The following is a 7,839-nucleotide window of genomic DNA, read 5'->3' on the forward strand; positions in this document are numbered from 1 at the left end:
AATCTGCAGAGGGTGTTATAGGTTCTGCAGGCTCTGGATATTTATTATGGACACAAGTCATGCAAGGTGTAAGCGAATCCTGGGGAACTCAAGAGGAACATGGTGGGGGCTGCAAATTTCTATCCTAACCACTAACCTCTCTAAACTTTGAATTTACTGAGGCTAGTTTCCTTTCAGGAGATCTACCTCTTCCCTGTTCCTTCATCTCTGCCCCTTTCCTTCCTATTGCCTGGAGGTCGATCTACTTCACCTTCTTTCAGTTCTATTCCAAGTTTTGAAATTGTTTTTCCCAACTCGCCATTCTCCTAACTTCTTTACTTGCCTTTCGTTCCTCATAATATTTCTTCCATAATCCTATTAACTCCTTTGCACTCTCACTATTACAATACTGCCAAATGAGTTGTTCTATGTACTCTATTCCTCTCACTGTTCTGATACCCCCGACGGCCATAGTTTGTCTCCTAGTTTAGTGCTCCCGAACAATCTCTCTGCCTTATGTGGGAATTCAGTGCATATTATTTGCAATAGGCGCCTAGCATCTTCTGTCATATCTCGGTCTAGACGTTCCCATGTCTTTGAATATCGGAAACAGAATTCCTAAGCCCTTCACACCTCCTCAATAATTCACCTTTCCCTTTCAAACTCCAAGGTTATCAAATTCGCTCTTTAACAGTGGCGACCAGCTCAGAAGTGCTAACAATCTCGCACCTCTTTTACATAATCGCACAATCAATCTTTCCAAACTATTATTCAAGTTCTGCCACAAATTCACACCATTCCAACCTCATTGTTTCCCCGATCTTCAGTCATCCAAAGACCAAGGTGCTCCAGGAGACAATCAAACGGAGTCAATCGCAACCAAACACGTTCCCGCAGCCCGTTTCCTAAACACAGAGCAACAACAATCTAAACACATGCAAATGAGTTCCAAACACGCAAGCAAAACCGTACACAGACACAAAACTACACCATCTATTATTATCATGCACAAACACATTCCTTTATAAACCACAAACATTTATCTAATATCCCATTCGTTAACTCTACAGTTCCAAAAGCAAATCACAATATTTCAATCCCGCATTGCGCTGCTATCAACCAGTGACCCTCTCCCTCCGATACAGAATATGATATGAAATTTTCAGATTGATCAAAGTATTCTCGGCCAATTTATACTCTGATCACTGAATTTCCTATACCTTTCATGACTCCTTCATTTTACAGGGATCCAGATATCTCACACAGGCGGGTACTTGAACCCGCCTAGGACCATGTTTGCAAGGGGCTAACCTTCATACCTGCTAAGTATCGTGTGTCAACACGTAACCTCTTCACGCTGGCAGTCGATGGCGATTTTTAGAGCGCGGTTCCAATCTGCACTCCCAGCAACGATGCGGTACCTTGCCGCCTTGCACTGCTTCAAACCATTAAATATCCCGTCAATCAGATATCCAATTCTGTTTGTCATTAAATATCCCGTCAATCAGATATCCAATTCTGGGGTGGGCCTCTAATCTGAGTTTTCCGGGCCTTTAACCCAAAGGAGAGGGACTTGAACCCAACCCTTGATTGGTCTCAGCAGCAGCTGCAGCAGCTAACTACGACCTATAATTTTACGGGCCTTTAACCCAAAGGAGAGGACCTTTAACCCAACCCTAGTGGGGCCACTTACCCCAAAGGCACTTTTGCCCCCAGTGCTTGCTAGACTCTGTTCTGCAATCTTGTTGGGACCCTTTCCCAAGCCCGCGAATGATCGATCTGCTCCGACTAATGAAGTGACGAAAACCGATGTGAAAACCGCACCGTGGCGCCGATTCCTGCGCCGATTCCTGCATTCGCAATCGGGACAGCTCAACACCCTTAATCGCAAGCTTGTGTGGGGGTCTGTTGTGATCCCAGATGAGCCCCCAATGTAAATACGCTCTTCTTAGTCCCCCCCCCCCCCATCTAGTTAAGTCCAAAAAGCTCAGAGTCAAGCACTGGACCAATTAATCTTTATTTTTAGATTAAACAGCAAATTCCTCTATATGATAACGAAACCACCACGGGTTCGATCCTTGTCTTTGCCTGGCCAAGCCCTTCAACCTCCTGCAAGCAGACACACTCCAAAAGGTCACGCAGTTCCAAGCGATCTTCCAGAAAATCGACAAAGGACCTCGTGGGGGCTGCCTTTTATAGGTCCCCGAATCTTGAGGGGCCGAATTACATAGGGGTGGTCCCTTTACAATCCAATCAAACATATTAATTACAGAAATACATTATTGACAGTTTCCCAAACCAATAAAAGAATCGCCTATACATTGTTTCTAGGAGAGGCCGCTGGAAGAAGCTAACTTAACTTGAGTAATGCAACATTTACCCTGGAATTCAAAACAACCCTGCCAGTGCTTAACGCTTTGGCCAATCAACAAACAGCAGGGTAACTGTCTAGCAACATTATTTACAATATTTACAATGCTTCTGCAGTAGTCCAATCATACCAATGCATTTATGTTTGTTTGCAGAGTTTCTATACGTTTTATCAATTAAGGGGAAATGAGGAGAACACCTGGATCCTTCACCATCCTGCATATCATTCTGAGGCTCATACTTATCGGCACCATCCAACGCATAATTTTCCATTGACAAATATGAAGCAATTCTGACAAATGCAGGGATCCTCTATTTTCTGGTGTCTTTAATTTAGTCAATATTAACATTCAGTTCTAAATGGCCGACCACTTATTCTTAAAATGTGCCCCCTGGTTGTGGACTCCCCCAACATCGGGAACATGTTTCCTGCATCTTGCTTGTCCAACACACTCACACACTCACACTCACACACACACACACTCACACACACACTCACACACACACTCACACACACTCTCACAAACACACACAGGGTGGCACAGTGGCACAGCGGTAGAGTTGCTGCCTCACAGTGCCAGAGACCCGAGTTCAATCCTGACTATGGATGCTGTCTGTACGAAGTTTGTAAGTTCTCCCCGTGACCTGCGTGGTTTTTCACCGAGAAATTCGGTTTCCACACAATCTGTGGAATTCTTTGCCACAAACGGCTGTGGAGGCCGTCAACGGATATCTTTAAGGCGGAGATTGCGAGATATTTGATTAGTCAGGGTGTCAAGGGTTTGGGGCGAAAGCGGGAGAATGGGGTTAGGAGGGAGAGATAGATCAGCCATGTTTGGATGGTGGAGTAGACCTGGTGGGCCGAATGGCCTAATTTTCTGCTCCTATCACTTATGAATTTACGAGTTTATGAAGACACAACTTTGTGGAAACAGATGGCGGTGGAGGCCAAGTCATTGAGTATTTTTAAAGTGGAGATTGATGGGTTGTTCACTAACAAGGGCATCAAAGTTTATGGGGAGAAGGCATGAGAATGGGGTTGAGAGGGAAAAACAGGTGCATCGTGTTCGAATGATGGAGGGTACTCGATGGGCCGAATGGCCTGAGTCTGCTCCTCCATCTTATGGTTTTAATGTTGGAATGGACATAGTGGGCCAAAGGGCCTGTTTCTGAGCTGCATAACACTGTGACCATATGTGTGTCTGTGATGCGAAACCAATTTCAACGATTATTCAATATCAATTTCCCAAACTTTATGTGCAAGGGATTCCCTGTGGTCTTTATCAGTCTTTGCTACACATACAGATATGACAAAGTCTACTGAGCTCGGAGTACACCAGAAATCTGGGCAGAAGGAATGGCTGACGTTTCGGGTGGAGACCCTTCTTCAGTTTGTAATTTAAGTGGCTGCTGCAAATTGCGAAATTGTGTGCAAGGTGTGGGCGAGAAAGTGGGATGACGTAGAACTAGTGTGAACTGGTGAACGATGGTCGACAAGGACTCGGTGGGCCGAAATGCCTGTCTTTCAATTAAACCAAATTTATCTCCCTGTAATCTAATCTAATTCACACGCCCCCTCAACACAACCAAATCTACTGTCGTCGTTTCCGGGGATCGTCTCGAGGAGGCTTCTGTAATGAGCCCCATCATTGTAGTGATATAACTATATACAAAAATAAATGTCACTGTAGTAGGCCCCCCTCGGTCAGGACTGACCATGGGTGATGCATCCTAGTTTGCAGGTGAATTGTGGTCGGATGCAAGCCTGGGCGATGTCATATGGAGGACAGGCTGTTGCCCATGCAGCACGTACCCCCTCTCCACGTCGCTGATCGATCCAAGGGAACAGCAGGGCCGTTACAGTTTGGCACCAGCACCGTCGTAGGAGCTGCTAGAGCGAGGTTGTAGACAACGACAAACTGCCTTAGGGGCTCCGACTTGATTTTCTTAAGGTTTACGCCTGGAGCCTTTTCCATGACTGGATATGACCACAAGGCAGTGGAGGTTTTAAATCAGAGTTTTCCCTCTCCTAGATGGACCGCCTTCCCAGGCTGACGAGCCCCATCTGCCCGAGACTCGTGGGGGCAGGAGCGTCTACCTTCCCGTGCAGGTCTATAGCACCTGCCCACTGCCCAGAAATGTCACTGTAACTGACAAATAAAGTACCATTGAACCGTTGAACCTGTACGAAATTGGAACGTGGGAGGGAACCGGAGCACCCGGGCAAAAAACCCACGCGGGTCACGGGGAAAACGTCCAAACTCCATATAGACAGCACCCATAGTCAGGATTGAACCTGGGTCTCTGGTGCTGTGAGGCAACAACTCTACCGCTGAGCCACTGTCCTACCCTGACAGGAAAAATAACCAATTATATTCCGCAATCTTCAGAACTTAAACATGTAAGGCTGTGAATTTTATTAAGTAGTATGTGTGTGTGTGTGTGTGATGTTCTCCCCGTGACTGCGTGGGTTTTCTCCGAGTGCTCCGATTTCCTCCCACACACCAAAGACATCACAGGTTTGTAGGTTAATTGGCTCAGGTAAAAAGTGTAAATTTTCCCCAGTGTGTGTGGGATAGTGCTTGTGTGGGGGGATCGCTGGTCGGTGCAGACTCGGTGGGTCCATGCTGCATCTCTATAATCTAAACCTCTCCCATTTCTTCACGGCAGCCAGGGTGCTCGAAGAGTCAACCTCCTCTCCTCGAAATCTCTCAGAGCCTGCATCCTCTCCAATCATTGCCCCAATGCCAGAGTTCACACCCAACATCTTTAATGCAAAAGGAACAATGAATCAATTTGAAGATTCAAGCAAAAATATAAAATAGCTACTTAGTCTGTGCTATAAATCACCTCCATTCCAGAAGTAAGTTCATCAAATGTGTCGAACTTCCCCATTTCACCTCCTCGAGACTTGTCACGGGTTTCTTGAGTTCCGCCAGCACAATTATACTCCTCCCCTCCCTCCCTTCCATTCCATGGTACCTCCCCTATGTTCCCAGCTTAGGGAACATAGACTCATACACTAATGACGTTACATCCTGTCCTTAGCTTCAGTCTTCTCCTCTTCACTCTTCTCTTCTTCACTTATCTCCGCCTGCTATTTTTGAGTCATCCGCTCCTTCTCTTCTTCAGCCTCCGCTTACTCAACCTTCCCTCCTTCATTCTTCTTTTTCTTTGCTGTCTCTTCTTCAGTCTTCCTTTCTTTCCCTTCCTCAATCTTCCCCAGTCTTATCTTCCTTGATCCATTCTCCTACCTACCTTCTTTTCTCTCGGTCTGCCACACTCTTTCTTTGTTTGACGATCTCCAATCCTTTGGCACTTCACTTCCCCCTCTACCCTTCCTTGCTCTAGAGTCCTAGAGTGATACAGCATGGAAACCGGCCCTTCAGCCCAACTTACCCACACTAACCAACATGTCCCCGCTACACTAGTCCCACCTGCCTGCATTTGGCCCATATCCCTCCAAACCTGTTCTATCCATATACCTGTCTAATTGTTTTTTAAACTTTGTGATAGTTCCTGTCTCAACTAACTCTTCTGGCAGCTCATTCCATACGCCCACCACCCTTTGTGTGAAAAGTTACCCCTCGGATTCCGATTAAATCTTTCCCCCTCACCTTAATTCTCATGTCCTGTTTGGACAACCTCCAATATAGTAACATCAAACCAATTTTTGTTTCTTAGCGCCCTAGCTTCCTGCCACTGAGGGACCAAGTGTTGGTCATCGCCAGCTCACATCCAACCTTGGTGATGTCCTGCAAAGTGGAACTGGTCCTTTCATCTTGTTGCTTGGTAATAAACACCAGCTCGTGTTCTCTGTGGAAGTTGCAATCCGGAAACGCATTTATGCAATGGGACTGCTGCAGGCTATGGCTGTTTATCAGAATCACTCTGTTTATTTGCACTGTGAAAAACGTCTACTTTCTAATTAAAGGAATTAGCATGTGGAAATGTGGTTTAATTAGAATAATTAATCAATACATTATTCATATCAACATTATAAATATACCCTTCAAGTATCTTCAAGGATTAGGTGGTAACTTGCCATCGGCCTGGAGAGCAAAAGGTCACACAGTCTGGGATCTAGGAGATACACACATGCATATACACACACGCACACACACACAATGGGCGAATTATACTCATATCACATAGACTTATGAACTTATAATAATAATAATAATAATACATTTTATTTATGGGAGCCTTTCAAGAGTCTCAAGGACACCTTACAAAAATTTAGCAGGTAGAGGAAAAACATGTAAGGGGAATGAAATAAATAGTAGAGACATGACTAGTACACAAAGTAAAGACAGAATTCAATTCAAAACTTATGACTTTATGACTTACACACTGCGGCAAATTAACCTGCAAACCCACTCATCTTTGGGATGTGTGAGGAGGCCTGAGCACCTGGTGGAAACCCACGTGGTCACAGGGAGAGCGTGTCTCTCGATATCTAATAAAGGTCACCATGCTGCCTCCATTGCTCCCAGCTCAGCCCATCTACTCCTTCAATAACTGAAGTTCACCACCTCAGGCAATGCCCTGACGAATTTCCCTTGGAGCCGTAGAGTCATGTAGCCATTCTGGCCCTTCGGCCCAACTTGTCCATTCTGACCAAGGTGCTCCATCTGCACTGGTCCCACCCGCTCACATTTGGCCCATATCCTTTTCAACCTTTCCCATCCATGCACTGGTCCAAATGTCTTTTAAATGTTGTTATATTACCAGCCTCAACTACTGATGTATTCAAGAGAGAGTTAGATTTAGCTCTTAGGGCTAGCGGAATCGAGAGATATGGGAAGAAAGCAGAAACGGGGGACTGATTCTGGATGATCAGCCATGATCATATTGAACGCGGTGTTTGATCGAAGGGCCGAATGGCCTACTCCAGCATCTATTTCCCTCAGTCTGAAGAAGTGTCTCGAACCGAAACGTCACCTATTCCTTTATTTCCAGAGTGTCTGCCTGTCCCGATGAGTTACTTGGTTCGGAAAAAGAGAGAGATCTACAATAATTATAGGCAGCATGGAGTAAATGAGGTGGTTGAGGAGTATAAAGAATGTAAAATGAATCTTAAGAAATAAATTAGAAAAGCTAAAAGAAGATATGAGGTTGCTTTGTCAAGTTAGGTGAAAGTAAATCCAAAGGGTTTCTACAGCTATATTAATAGCAAAAGGATAACGAGGGATTAAAATTGGTCCATTAGTCAGAGTGGACAGCTATCGGCAGAGCCAAAAGAGATGGGGGAGATATTGAACAATTTATTTTCTTCTGTATTCACCAAGGAGAAGGATATTGAATCATGTGAGGTAAGGGAAACAAGTAGCTATGGAAACTATGAGGTTCAAAGAAGAGGAAGTACTGACACTTTTGAAAAATATAAAAGTGGATAAGCCTCCAGGTCCTGACAGGATATTCCCTAGGACATTGAGGGAAGTTAGTGTAGAAATAGCAGGGGCTATGACAGAAATATTTCAAATGTCA

General features: G+C 45.0%; 1 long non-coding RNA gene across 1 annotated transcript; it reads left to right on the plus strand.

Annotated features, from left to right (window-relative positions):
- The first annotated feature begins 4,986 nt into the window (after positions 1-4,986).
- LOC116991511 lies at positions 4,987-6,300 on the plus strand. The gene is made up of 2 exons (XR_004416808.1): positions 4,987-5,212; positions 6,034-6,300. It is a non-coding gene; the product is annotated as an uncharacterized LOC116991511 (long non-coding RNA).
- The last annotated feature ends 1,539 nt before the right edge of the window (positions 6,301-7,839 follow it).

Source organism: Amblyraja radiata, chromosome 34, assembly GCF_010909765.2.
Source record: "Amblyraja radiata isolate CabotCenter1 chromosome 34, sAmbRad1.1.pri, whole genome shotgun sequence".
Classification (NCBI taxonomy): Eukaryota; Metazoa; Chordata; class Chondrichthyes; order Rajiformes; family Rajidae; genus Amblyraja; species Amblyraja radiata.